The 12,378-nt window shown below is 40.4% G+C and overlaps 1 protein-coding gene across 1 annotated transcript in view; it reads right to left on the bottom strand.

The window, feature by feature from the left end:
- SLC16A10 (solute carrier family 16 member 10) overlaps positions 1–12,378 on the bottom strand; it is a 141,294-nt gene that overhangs the window by 35,289 nt on the left and 93,627 nt on the right. The window lies entirely within an intron of this gene.

Raw genomic sequence — 12,378 nt, 5'->3', positions numbered from 1 at the left:
GAAGGCATAATTGGTTTTGAAATATGAGGACATGAGATGTGGGAGGAGCCAGGGGCAGTATGATATGGTTTGGCTGTGTTTCCTACCCAAATTTCATCTTGAATTATAGCTCCCATAATCCCCACATGTCGTGGGAGCAAGCTGGTGGGAGGTAATTAAATCTTGGGGGTGGGTTTTTCTTGTGCTATTCTCATGATCGTGAATAAGTCTCATGATATCTGATGGTTTTATAAAGGGCAGTTCCCCTGCACATACTCCCTTGCCTGCCACCATGTAAGACATGCCTTTGCTCCTTCTCCATCTTCCACCATGACTGTGAATCCTCCCCAGCCATGTGGAACTGTGAGTCCATTAAACCTCTTTTTCTTTATAAATTACCCAGTCTTGGGTAAGTCTTTATTAGCAGTGTGAAAACAGACTAATACAGTATATGAAGAAGAAACAATGATTGGGTCCTACAGCAAAGTATGCAAGATATTTTCATTTTTGACATGCAGATTTTTAATAATACATCAAATAAACATAAGTTGGATTAAAAAATCTAACTCTTGATTGCCTTAGAGACTTGAGAAATTCTGTTACAGGCCTCCCAAGGGCAACAGAAAGCTGTCTTATTTTTGTATCTTCAAAGTACCTAATACTACCCTTCACCCAAAGGATGTACTTACTATCAGCTTTTCAATGAGGTTGTCCCTGACTGGCTAAAGTTGTCTCTTACCATTTCTTACCATCACCTTCCATCTCATTTTGTTTTCTTTGAAGAAAATATCACTATTTGAAAATTACTTTGTTTCTTTATGAACTTACTTGTTTATTGAGCTATGTGTGAGAAAGTATCTGTTCTTAGCATTGTATCCCCACATCTAGAATGTCTGTGGCACACAACAGACACTCAAATGAATGCTTGAATCTGTTTAACTGATTTATAATTAGAGCAAATCAAACAACAATAAATTAATTTAAATATAATTTATTCTAATGGCAACCCTGTTACTTAACTGTGCAACCTTAGGCAAACCTTTTAAACCTCTCTGAGCCTCAGTGTTCATATCTATTAGTAGGAGAACCACAATTAGCGCTGCTTTCCTGATAAAAGGTTACCATGAGAGTTGAATCAAAAAACGTATATGTGCGTAAATACCGAAGGGAATGAATAAATAAAGGAAACATTTTCAGGCCACATAACAACAACAACAAAAATACAAGAAATACATATAGGGATTAAGAGTAAATTTAATCAGCACACATGAATCTCAGTGGGTAAATTATCATATTTAGATTAACAAAGGCTGAGTACAGTGGCTCATGCCTGTGATCCCAGCACTTGCGGAGGTTGAGACAGGAGGATCACTTGACACCAGGAGTTCAAGGCCAGCCTGAACAACATAGCAAGACCCAGTCTCTAAATATATATATATATCCTGGTGTCAAGGAAATGTTGTAAGCCTATTTTTGAATGAAAAATAGAAAAACAAAATTACTTAAATTTGAAAATCTTGATGAAAAAGCAATGTAATTACTCTTTGTTTTGCAAAGTAGCAAAGCATTCTGTATAGCTAAGAAAAAGGAAAAAGGGAAGAAGGGAGGGAGGGAAGAAAGAAGGGAGGGAGGAAAAGAGGGAGAGAGAAAGTAAATGAAACTTTTAAACCCTAGTATTTAAGCCTCTAGGCCAAAAACAGAATTAACATTCTAAGCCTTTCTATTTTAATTGGTTGCAGTGCTACGAAGACAGAGATAGGGCAACTCTTCAGTTACATAACTCCATTTTAAATCAATAAAAACATTTCCAGCACTCTACAACCATCATCCACCAAGCTGGGGACATGTAATGGGGCACAAGACTTTGCTTCTGTCAGAACCTTATAGTGAACAGAGATAAACACAACCAACCAACAGAGGTAAACCAACCAACATGAAGGAGAGGTCACCTTCAGCAGTCCATTCCTGGCCGAGTGTACAGTGACCTTTGGTTTACAAGGATACAATTGTGAGCCTTGCATTGTCAGGGACAATCTGCTGCACAACAACCTTGTCCCTGAGCTCCAAATAGATTCATGAAAGAAAGACAACAAAGACAGTGCAACTGCTGTTGGCAACTCTGAGAAAATGCATCATGTCAAAATGGCAAAGCAACCTCCTGATTCGGAAATGAACCCTATGAGTTGACCAGGGTTAGGACAGAAACTAATTTCACTCCTGTAATAATTTTGTTTCTACATACACATTCTGTTTCTACGTACATATTTACAGGCTGGGCTGTAATAAGCTTCCATTTATTTTCCATGGATGTTCTTGGGGGTTACACCCAGTTCTGCTACTTTTATAACTGGCTTTTGGCCAGCAACTTAACCGTTCCGTGTCTTAGTTCCTTTACCTTTCTTTTTTTGTAGGGCAGAGGGAGGAGTGCAAATACGTGACCTGTACAATGCCTTTCAGGTCCTAAGTTACTGTTATACTTTTTTGGCAGGCACTTAAGTATGTTATTTAAAAGCCACACTTGTAAGAAGACCCAAGCTCAAGCCCTGGTTGCACCATGTACCATCCTTGCAACCCTGAGCAGTTGTTCCGCCACCCCAACTCTGGTTCTTTTCTTGCTAGACAGAAGCCCTGATATTGCCCATTTCACATGGTGGTCCGACACTCCAGTGACAGATAATGTGGAAGCATCTTGTAGACTAAAATGTTAATAAAAACATTAACTAAAAGGTTAAAAAATGTTAAATCAAAAAGAAATGCGGGAAATAAATGTTATATTTGTCTACAAGAAACCTGTGGTTTTCTTTTAGACAAACCACACCATTGCATGGGTTGGCGGATTGGGCAAAAATCTTAAACTATGCTCTGAAGCCTAGATGTTGCCATTGTTCTTACCATTTTACTTCAAAAAAGCATCAATTCAATTTAACATGGATACAGAGATACGGGGATTACATAACAGAGACAGAGGGATTCCATGTTTGCAATTATACACCTCCAAATGGGTGCATGTTGCCCTTTAAATGAGCACTTTTACAATCTGTTATGAGGGAACATAAACTTTGTAATTACAAGTAAGCTGCCCAAGGGGAGAGGGGCAAAAGAGCCAGAGAGCTAACGATAGGGATAGAAAGGGGGGAAGCACAGGGGGAAACAGATGTAACATGAGCAGCCGAGGGCTAACACATCAGCAGTGTACAGCCGCTAGAACTCTGGGTGCTGAAGACCCTTCCTGACAGCATGAATACATAAGAAGGCCTGTTTACGCTTATGCTCTATGATCCTTAGAGTTAGTGACTGCAAGGGCTTCTCCCAAAGGATGCCCTAGACATTGAAGGTAAGAAATGTACTCTCAATGGATCAGACAACTCTCTCCACAACCCAAAACCACCTTGTCAATGTCAGGCAAAAGCCACTTAGGATAGCCTCACAAGGGGAAGATTCTTCAAATTAAGATTTCTATTTCTATTCATCCCATATCGTAACAATTTATTTTCTAGTTGACATAAAAACATGAAAGGACCCTTATCTAATTGGTTAAATTTAGGTTCCTCAAACTTGAACAAACTTTAATTTGATTATGAATCCAAAGATTTGAGACATGCCAATGTCCATATTAGAAATGAAATTTGAGATGATTCAAAGTATACTGCATTTTATCAAATAAAACCTGAGATACATGCAAAACAAAATGAAAAACCTAGTGAAGGCCAGGTGCAGTGGCTTGCACCTGTCATCCCAGTGCTTTGGTGGGGAGCCAAGGCAGGAGGATTGTTTGAGCCCAGAAGTTTGAGACCAGACTGGGCAATGTGGTGAGAACCCCATCTCCCCCCAAAATTTAAAAATTAGCCATGTGTGGTAGTGTGCACCTCTGCTCTTAGCTACTTGGGAGGCTGAGGTGGGAGTATTGCTTGAGCCCAGGAGGTCGAGGCTACAGTGAGGAATGATTGCACCCCTGCATTCCAGCCTGGACAAAAGAGTGAGGCCCTGTCTTAAAAAAAAAAAAAAACCCCACTGGTGAAATTTACACACTAGCAAGAGGGAACAGTTTTCCAACACACTAATTCTTTAGAGCTCTCTCAGGAGACTAATGATCCACCAGTGGCCTCAGAGCGTTTATATGTGACTAAATTTCAAGCAGTTTACCTTTTTCCATTTTCCTAAAATAGTATTTATGTTAATCAAAGAAAGGATAGATCTTGCTATAAATTTGTATATGTCCATTTTTGTTCTTCTGCTACACTTAATGTTTACTGTAGAAAGCAAAATTGAACACGAAGCTATGTATGGTCCATGTTCTGTTTGTCACAGGTTGTAAAAAGTAACTTTGCATGGCCTCAGTTTTCTCATATTCACAACGTACTAGAGATCAAAAGAGAAGTTGGGGCTGAAAATAAGGGTATAGATATTTTCTCATTCCCATTAATTATATCAAAACAAAAGCTGGTTTCCTCCAGAGTTTTCTCCCTTGCTGTGAAGCATGCTCTGAGTGCTGGAACAACTCAACATGGGCTCTGTTCTTAGTTTTGAGAGAATAGAAGGGAAACATGCAAAGCAATCTTTGGTGTAGGCCCAGTGTGGCTGAAAATAGCAGCACTCCCATCTCTGGATTAGTCATGAAGGAATGCAGACTCCTTCATAAAAAGAGTATATTTCAGACATATTTGTCTGAAACCTGTATTCAAATCCCAGCTTTAAGCATAAAGCGAATGACTCTGAACAAGCACAGCTTTGCAGAATTGTTTCCTTGGCTCTAAGTATGTGTTTGCTATTACACTCATCCTTGTGGTGGTTCTGTGAGATTTTGGGGAAGTGCTTGACACATAATCAATTCTTGGCAAACGTTACATGAATCTGCCTCTGAGGAAGCCACAGAGAGATGAAGGCTTGTATGCTGGTCCTATTTGCATGGCTCAGTGCCCTTAGCTCTGGCTTGGAGCAGTACTGCTGCTCTGACCACAATGTAAATGGAGGTGCTCTGCCTAGCAAGGTCCAATAGCTACATTCCAGTGTTGACTGACCCTTGGCAGCATCTGGCACTACTGAAAGCTAAAAAATACCTTTTGAGGTTCACATGCTCCTTGTACTGACTTATTAGCCTCAAATTTTCATTTCTGGTTTAAAAATACAATTCGTGGCCAGGACAGTGGCTAATGCCTGTAATTCAGCACTTTGGGAGGCCAAGGCAGGCAGATCACCTGAGGTCAGGAGTTTGAGACCAACCTGGCCAACATGGTGAAACCCCATCTCTACCAAAAAATTCAAAAATTAGCTAGGCGTGGTGGCAGGTGCCTGTAATCCCAGCTACTTGGGAGGCTAAGGTGGGAGAATTGCTTGAACCCAGGAGGCGGAGGTTGCAGTGAGCCAAGATCACGCCACTGCCCTCCAGCCTAGGTGACAGAATGCGACTCAGTCTCAAAAAACAAAAAAAATTCATTTCCAATTATTAGCGGACTTCAAGTCCACCTAATTGCCCTGCTAGCAAGCAAATGATCTGTCTGTCTTTAATCATAGCATCAGGTAAATGGGATCTTCCTACCAGGTCAAAATTTCTTTTGAGAACAGTCAATTACTATCTGCCACAAAGTCAACCCACTTATAAGGGAGTTTTTAAAAAACAGGCTAATGAATACATATTTTACAGATTTCAATATATGAGTCAGTCATCTTCTTGACAGAGAACCATGTGGACCTCAAATTTAAAAACTGAAATTTGACCCAATGATACGGTCTAGAGTCGAAGAACACAGGTACTAAGTAGCTGATTTTCAAGTTGAGTAGCAGGGGAGAGAGAAGAGAGTAACCGAAACTAAATCATCAGCTTCATATTGGGGATGGAGCATTTCATGCCAATGAGAACAGTTACCATCATTTTTGGTAACTTCATTATCTTTGCCACTGTCATTCTTTAGCATTTATCATTGTCATATTTGGCATTTATCACTGTCATGTTTGGCATTTATCAGTTACCTCATGAAGCCCTATGTGCAATGCTCAACCAAAGCTATGTAGACCTGAGGCCTGGCTATGGTTCTGCATCCTGTAACCTATTCTTACACACACCACTCCAGACTCTTTGAGATTTTTCAGTGGCTACTGAAGACACAGTTGCTTGAGGGACCAGAAATTTCTTCTATTTATCTTAAAATTTCAGTAAAGGCATAAGTGAATCAGAGCAAAACACACCAACTCTCCTCCATCAACGGACAGCATTACTGGTTACTCAATTATTCTGAGGTTTGCTTAGTTTGAGCTTATTTGTTGAACAGGTATTGAATAAATATGAATAACACCATGTCTTGCAAGTACAGAATGTGAAAAATCAGTATAGGATCAAAGTGGAGAAGTTTAAAGATCCAAATGGTGAAAAAGTGAACATTACTTATACAGTGTCACTTTAGACTGATCCAGAATATATGTAGTCATTCAACAAATATTTGAGCACCCAGTGTATGCTAGGCACTGCGCTAGATGCTTGGGATCTACCATTGAATGAAACAGATCCTTACCCTTGTGGGGTTTACATTCTAGCAGACATGTAAATATACAGATAGTAAGCAATGACCACAATAAAGAAGTAAAATAGATAATATGTTAGAAAGTATTAAGTGCTACACAAAAAGAAAAGGAGTAATAGGAGGGGTTTGGGAATACTCAGGGGAAAAGGGACAGAGGAAGCTTCAAGCAGGTAGTCAGGGTGAGCCCCATGAAAAGGTGAATGGCAGAAGCAGAGTGGGCAAGGGGACAGGGATGGAAGCTTGGAGAGGCAGTGAGGGCCAGATTGTGGAGGACCTTGTAGGCCACTGTAAGGATACTGGTTTTTACTCTTAGAGAAATGGGAAGCCATTGAAGGATTCTGAGCAGAGTGCCTTAGTGTAGAAAGAATGCCTGTGGCTTCTTTATAAAGAACAAACTACGCGGGCCAGAGAAGGAACAGGGAGACCAGTTAGGAGGCTCTGGCAGTGATCCAGGCTAGGGGTACGTGGTAGCCTGGGCTAAGGTATGAGTAGTGAGGATGGTGAGAGGTGGTCAGATCCTGGATATATTTTGAAAGAAAAGCCACCAGGATTTCTTGACTGGATCAGGACTGTGGTGTACAAGAAAGAAGAGCCAAGGGTGACTCCAAAGTTTTGAGTCTGATCCACTGAAAGGGTGGAATTGCCAACTCCTGAGATGAGGATGACTGGGGGCAGAGTAAGTTTTAGGGGGTAAGATCAAGACGTCAGGGTTAGGATATGTGTGAAAGAATCTAGCAGTTACCCAAGTGGAGATACTAAGTAAGCAGCTGGATATACAGCTCTGGCGGAGGATTCAGGGAAAAGGTCTGGACTAGAATTAGAAATGTGAAGTCATTGACATAAACATGATGTATGAACTTAGGAGACTGGATGAAACCGCCAGTAGAATACATGGAGAAAAAGATCAGGGACAAGCCCTAGGACATGCTGACATTCAGGGGTCAGTGGGAAAAAGAAGAAGTGAGCAAAGAAACTAAGGAGGAGTGATGTGGAGGCAGGCAGAAAACCAAGACAGTTTATGTTCCTGAAAGCTAAATGGAGAAAAACTGGAGTCAGAGGAGTCATAAAACAAAAAAAAAAAAGAAAAGAAAAGAAAAGAAAAGAAACCCAGAGGCCAGGCACGGTGGCTCACACCTGTAATACCAGCACTTTGGGAGGCCTAGGCATGTGGATCACTTGAGGTCAGGAGTTCCAGACCAGCCTGGCCAACATGGCAAAACCCTGTCTCTACTACAAATACAAAAAATTAAGTCAGGCGTGGCGACAGGCGCCTGTAATCCCAGCTACTGGGAGGCTGAGGCAGGAGAATCACTTGAATCTGGGAAGTGGAGATTGCAGTGAGCCAAGATTGCATCACTGCACTACAGCCTGGGAGACAGAGCAAGACTCCATCTCAAAAAAAAACCAAAAATAACACAAAACAAAATAAAAAGATTCCAGAAAACAAAACAAAACAACTCTCAGGCAAAAGGGGCAATTCATAAAAACTGACACAGCCGCTACTAGGAATCGTTTTTAGAAAGTTAGGCCTCATCTAAATCGATCTATAAGATTTGTACCCTTCTAAAAAAGATTTTAAGTGGGTAGGCCTAAAAGAGAGAGGTGAATTAGCTTCCAGGAGGCAATCTAATTCTTCATTGTGAAAAGTCAACTACAGCAAGATCAAACCTCCAACCTCACTTTGAAAGCAAGCATACATATTCTCTCTCAAATCATCATGTACAATCTAATAAGATCTTAGAATTTTTAACATAGCAGTGACAGCACTCCCTTGTACTCCTGAATCTTCAAAGACCTAAACTGGTAAGTTAGTTTCCTAGTTGATCAAAGATCTGATTTGTACACAAAATCTCATGCTCAAGGCCCAACTCCAATGCTATGAAACTTTTTTTTTTTTTTTTGAGTGCAGTGGCCCGATCTTGGCTCACTGCAAGCTCCACCTCCTGGGTTCATGCCATTCTCCTGCCTCAGCCTTCCGAGTAGCTGGGACTACAGGCACCCGCCACCACGCCCGGCTAATTTTTTTGTATTTTTAGTAGAGACGGAGTTCCACCGTGTTAGCCAGGATGGCCTCGATCTCCTGACCTCATGATCCGCCCACCTCGGCCTCCCAAAGTGCTGGGATTACAGACGTGAGCCACCACACCTGGCCCACTATGAAACTTTTTAAAACCACTTTTCCAAATAAATATTATCTTTCTCCTTTTAAAATCTTCTATCTCATTCCTTAAAACCACTCAGCTGGCAATCACATTGTCTTACATTAAAATAACTCCCATTTTTTGCCAGAACTCAGATGTTTCACACATATTTTATCTAATCCTCACAATTCTGCAAAACTGGGTTTATCTCCATAGATGAGGAAACTGATGCTTACAGAGGATGTCCAGGGTTATGCAACTAGCAAGAAATAAAACCAGGATTTAAACCCAGATCTGTCTTACTTCAGAACCTTCACTTTTTTTTTTTTTTTTTTGAGATGGAATTTCGCTCTTGTCACCCAGGTTGGAGTGCAATGGCGCGATCTTAGCTCACTGCAGCCTCTGCCTCCCAGTTCAAGCGATTCTCCTGTTTCAGTCTCCTGAGTAGCTGAGATTACAGCTGCAAGCCATCACGCCCAGCTAATTTTTGTATTTTTAGTAGAGATGGGATTTCACCATGTTGGCCAGGCTGGTCATGAACTCCTGACCTCTGGTGATCCACCTGCCTTGGCCTCCCAAAGTGCTGGGATTACAGGGGTGAGCCACTGCACCAGGCCCAGAACCTTCACTATTAAACCACTATACAATACTGCCACTTACATAAAAGTACTACACTAATAATTATCAGTCACTATCTCTGTGATCTTGAGCAAGTTACTTCTTTATTTATTATTTGTTTTTTAGGGACAGAGTCTCACTCTGTAACCCAGGCTGGCGTGCAGTGGCACAATCATAGCACACCGCAGCCTTGAACTCCTGGGCTCCAGTGATCCTCCTGCCTCAGCCTCCTGAGTAGTTAGGACTACAGGTGTGTACCACCACACCTGGCTCTTTATTTCTTCACCTTCCATATTTAAAAGCCTGCCACTAGGAGGAGACAAATAAATTAAAAGTTGTTCAATCTGTTCTTCCTTTAGAATACTTTTTAATTTATTTTAGAGATAGGGTCTCACTCAGTCACCCAGGCTGGAGTGCAGTCGCACCATCACGGCTCACTGCAGCCTTGACCTCCTGAGCTCACGCGATCCTTCTACCTCAGCCTCCCAAGTAGCTGGGACTACAGGCATGCACCACCATGCCCGGATCATTTTTTTAAATTACTTTTTGTAGATATGGAATCTCACTATGTTGCTCAAGTTGGTCTTGAACTGCTGGGCTCAAGTGATCCTTCCACCTCATTCTCCCAAAGTGGTGAGATTATAGGCGTGAGCCACTGTGCCTGGCTGAGCAAGTTATGTAATCTTTCCGGGCCTTAGTCTTCCCATCCATGAAATAAAAAGGATATGCCACAGGTACTGCATCGTTGTGAATATTAAATGAGAGAATGTATGTAAAAGTGTTTTGTAAACTATAGCCATTTTTAATTACACGTACTAGGTTTATGCTCCTTCAGAGCAAATTTTTATGCCTCATATATGTGTCCCCTCAACAGTCAATAAAGGGCTTAGTAGGAATTGAACATCATCTACTTTACTAGTCTTTTGAAGGATATGAGACATCTTTTCCCTGTATAAGTAGGAAACTAGTGTCCCATTCCTGGTTAAGTATCCATAATTCAAACCTTAAATTACAACAAAGTGACAAACTCAGTACATCACCAAAGAGGAGCTTTAAACACCTATATGGCATTTAGCTGTCTGATCTTTCCTCTACCGTGCTGCATTTGGTGCCATAATGGGTTGAGAAAGAGAAAATCTCAAATGAAAAGTATCAACATATTTTGTAAGAAAACATGCCTGGAAGAAGGCAGAGCAGAAAAAAGGCATGGTTTATTAACAGAATTAACAGAAACTTTATCGTTCTGTGCACCATCTGATTTGCCATCTCCTGATCACAAAAGTATCTGTAACACTGTCTAACTCACCTTCTACTATGAAATTTGACTTACCTGAAGAAATAACATGTTTATTAAATTTCCTTAGGCATACTCATTTTTTCCCCCAGTAAGATGGACACATTTGGTAATATATCCAGGGAAGTGGCCCAATATGCTATTAAGACTGTAGACTGAGTTTGCTACCAGATAAGCACAGTGGAAGAGAACTAACTCCTGCTCTGCTGTTTACTGACATGTAATTCTTGGAAAATCACTAACGTCTCTATTAACGATAGATCTGTTTTTTAGTCTGTAAAATTGGAGCTAATATTTATTTTATCTGCTTTACTGGTTTATTGTGAAAGTCACATGAAGTAATACATGTGAAATTAATTTACAAATTATAAATATATAACCAAAAATAATTAGGCAGTCATCTACCACTTTTCCTTTGGTAAATGTCCAGTATTAGCAAAGCTGAGTTACTGATTTCTGTGGGTGTGTTCACGTAGTAGTACCAAAGATAATTTTTTTTTAAAGCTGGGTGTGGTGGCTTGCACCTGTAATCCCAGCTGAGGCAGGAGGATTGCTTGAAGCCAGCCTGAGCAACTTAACAAGACCCTGTCTGGAAAAAAGAAAAAAAGAAAAAGGAAAAGAATTTCTACTCATCTTTTTGAGAAAGGACACAATAAATGTTCTCTTGACTACAGAAGCTATGAAAGAGGTTGGCTGGTAAAGTTAATCCTGTCACAACAGATCTGTATTTCAGGAAACTTAGCTTAAGGTGGTTCAGCTATACCTTCCTAACAGTATGCAAATGGACTATCAGATCAGGATGTAGCCTGATGATCCATAAATAAGTTATATTTATACTTATTTCTTAACTAAAGAAAAACTGCACAAATCTCCAAAAGTAGACTGTAAGCTAGAAAAAAATCCAAGTTCACAAACATACAAATATGTGTGCCAATGTCAGTTTTGTTTATCATTTACGGTGAACTGTGAATACATTTTCAGCCATAAAAGTAAGAAAAAAGGAAGAAACATAATGAATACTTTTGAACAAACGTTGCCAGGGGCAGATACTTTAGACACTGCTTCTTCCTTCTATTTTTTTTCTTCCCCAGGTAGGGATGAAGTCTCCCTATGTTGCCCACGCTGGTCTTGAACTCCTGCATCAGCTCCCCAAAGTGGTGGGATTACAAGCGTGAGCCACCAACCCCTACCTAGACACTAATTATTCTGATTTCAGTATAACGAAGCTGAATTTTGCCTTGGAAATAGAAATAAACAATATAAACTGCTTTAGCACTTGAAATACTCATTTCCTATAAAACTGTAGCTCTCTTTCCTCATTTAGAACTTGAGTAACTTTTCTCAGATATTCCTCTGAACAGAATTCCCATTTTCCCAGAAGTGTACCATAAGTAGACGTAATGTTTCTTTGTATCAAAGTCATGGCTTTTTTTGCTAATTACCTAATTTCTACACCCTTTGGTTGAAAAACAATTTACTTACGGTAGCAAAATCACAGCGCTAACTTTGTCCCTGATGAAAGCCATATGAAGAAAAAGAGACCTATCAAATGTTTTATACTGAATGCAATTTGTTCCAAGATTTTGGCCTTACTTTTTTTAAAAAAAAAAAATTGCGTTTGTTTGGGGACTTTTATTTTATTTTTAGAGGTAGAGTCTCTCTATGTTGTCTAGGCTGGATTTGAACTCCTGGGGTCAAGCGATCCTCCTGCCTCAGCTTAGTAGCTGGGACCACAGAAAGGCACCATGGCGTCTGGCTGGGTTTGCGGGGTTTTTAAAATACCAAAGCACACTATGAAACATACTCTCTCTGTTTAGTGGTCTGATGGTGT

This window comes from Rhinopithecus roxellana, chromosome 4 (genome assembly GCF_007565055.1).
Source record: "Rhinopithecus roxellana isolate Shanxi Qingling chromosome 4, ASM756505v1, whole genome shotgun sequence".
NCBI classification, from domain to species: domain Eukaryota; kingdom Metazoa; phylum Chordata; class Mammalia; order Primates; family Cercopithecidae; genus Rhinopithecus; species Rhinopithecus roxellana.
The sequence above is the reverse complement of the archived record's forward strand: the minus strand, read 5'-3'. Positions and strand labels throughout refer to the sequence as shown.